Below are 2,970 nucleotides of genomic sequence, written 5' to 3' on the forward strand. Positions count from 1 at the left end.
ATATTTTATCAACATCCTTATTTTCCGTCGCTCCGAATTCCGGCGGATTTGTATATAGGAAGGTACCTGGCGAAAAACTGATTTTGATTTTTGTCTTCATTTGGGAAGAGATATGAGACGAGGTTGACATTTTCTTACTCTCAACGTATTGGCATGGCTGCTTCTGGAAGGAAAGATCTGATTCTTTGGCAATGCGCAAATCTTTCCACATACATATTTCTCTCACATTTCAGACAAAGTCGAGAACAAAGGCAATATTCTAACTAAAAGATTCTTCCACAGATTTTCTTCGCCTGAGGCGAGTGTTCGTCTTTTGCATTTGTCATCCACTCTCATTCCTATCTGCATATTCATTTCTCAGAGTTGATAGTGTACGTCAGTATTCTTGTTATTTTCATCTAAAGCTTATCTGTCCTATTTGGGGGAAGAGCGTTACGCAAAGCAATATTAGTTTCGTACCGAAGGCGGTGAGCTGGCAGAAACGTTAGCACACCGGAGTGAAATGCTTAGCTGTATTTCGTCTGCCGCTACGTTCTGAGTTCAAATTCCACCGAGGTCGACTTTGACCTTCATCCGTTCGGGGTCGATTAAATACGTGCCAGTTACGCACTGGGGTCGATATAATCGACTTAATCCGTTGTCTGTCCTTGTTTGTCCTCTCTGTGTTTAGCCCCTTGTGGGCAGTAAAGAAATAAGAAACGTTAGCACACCGAGCTAAATGTTTAGTAGCATTTGTTGGTTTTTAAGTTCTTAGTTCAAACTCCTCAGATGTTAACTTTGCATTTTATCATTTATGGGTCGATAAGTCAAGTACCAGTTGCGTACTGGAGTCGTTCTAACCGACTGGCCTCCTCACCGCAAAAATTTCGGGCCTTGTCCCAAGAGTAGAAAAGATTAGTTTCTTACCGATGAACACTGTGTATTTAGTATTACAATATGGAAAAACTCTTCAATTCTAAACATTTTCACCTCAGTGAACTAACCATATAATCATCGAAAGATAAAACTTAATAGCTACGAATATAAGATACACGTAGCTGGCATATACAATGATAATTCAAACATCTAAGGGTCCAATATATGCCATAGACACTGCACGTACAAAACTAATTGTGTACAATGAGAAATAGCTATACCGAGGAACATAAATCATTCAGTACATAATATGATAAATAATGAAGTAAAAAACTAAAGAAAGATATAGACGTGGTACAAAAAGTAATGAAAACGTCTACGCAGGTGAATGAACGCCTTTGACACGAGGCATGAATTAAATTCTAAAAAAATACAGTTAAGAAATGTTTCATATGCGTTCTAATTCAAACTAAATTAAAAATTACACTAAATCAGTTATTAATCTGATCTTCTACTAAAGAAAATTTTAATATAATATTCAACGCACTTAATGGTATGGAACTAAATTATCTCAATCACTCGTACAAATGTACCGAAAGAAATGATATAATGCATGTAGCAAACACATATCATTCCACTAATCAAAGAAAATATAATTAAAATTAGGCAGGCAACTATACAAAATATATTTAAAATGAAGCACTCATATGGAATGTTCTGAACGAAAGAAAAATAAAAACAGGAATATTGAAGTTAATCTCTTATCAACGGAAAATTTTCTGAACCATACCACGATATCAAGACACCGAGAGACATGTGTTGAAAGCAGGAAAAATGTTCTAAATATAAGCAATCGGTATATTTGTTTCTTCATACATGCTTTCTAGCTCTATGCACTGAATAATACAGTCTCAAAAATTATACACGTTTATAAGTTTTTAAAACTTTTCTTCTTATTTTACATCTGGAGAATTAATATAGTAATGCCACTGAAAGTTGATTATTCCAATCGAATCAAAACAGCACCGACGGATAAAATCATGCTGAAGTGAATCCGTTTACATGCACATATATTGATGTATTCTATAGAATTGTACAACAAAGAAACAAATACATAACATATAAAATATAAATATGAAGTAGCTAACACATAAGCATAACATATGAAAAAGCAGAAGTATATGTTTGTTTCTTTATTGCCCACAAGGGGCTACACACAGAGTGGACAAACAAGGACAGACAAACGGATTATGTCGATTATATCGACCCCAGTGTGTAACTGGTACATATTTAATCGACCCCGAAAGGATGAAAGGTATAATCAACCTCGGCGGCATTTGAACTCAGAACGGAACGGCAGACGAAATACCGTTAAATATTTCGCCCGGTGTGCTAACGTTTCTGCTTGCTCACCGCCTTACAGAAGTATATATTACCAGAATGTTCTCCTTGAGAAGCATGTTTTTATATATGTTGACGTTTTCTATGTAAGGTACTATTTAAAATAATACTTGTAACTCAATATGATCTGCCCTTGATAGGTAAAAATAACTATATGTTGCACATTACGAAAATGGTACATAATGACGAAATATTATTTGTTACTTTATTTGCAACGCAATACTTCTTCAAAGATAAATTCTCTCTTGCTTTTTACTCACTATTTCTCATTCTGTCACGCTACGTATATATGTGTGAGCATGTTCTTATGCATATCATCATCATCATCATCATCATCACCACCACCACCATCATCATCAGCATCATCATCACGATCATCATCATTATCGCCATACATACGTTTTTCATATTTGCATAAGTTGGACGGTTTAACGGGAACTGGCAAGCTGAAAGCCTTCACCAGCTCTCAGTCGTCTGCTTTGGTATCGTTTATCCGGCCAATGCCCTTCCAAACGCCGAGCACTTTACGAAGTGTACTAGGTACTTGCAGATGGCGAAGACACTGGCGCCTACTACACAGCACCATCACGGGCGCTTTTTTGCGTGACCCCGGCGCGGGAGACATTTACGTATCGCCAACAAGAGTGCTCTTTACGTGATGTCAGCATGGTTGCTTTATACGTGGCGCCAGCACAAATGCTTTGTACGCGGTGC

This window comes from Octopus sinensis, linkage group LG12, assembly GCF_006345805.1.
Source record: "Octopus sinensis linkage group LG12, ASM634580v1, whole genome shotgun sequence".
NCBI lineage: Eukaryota > Metazoa > Mollusca > Cephalopoda > Octopoda > Octopodidae > Octopus > Octopus sinensis.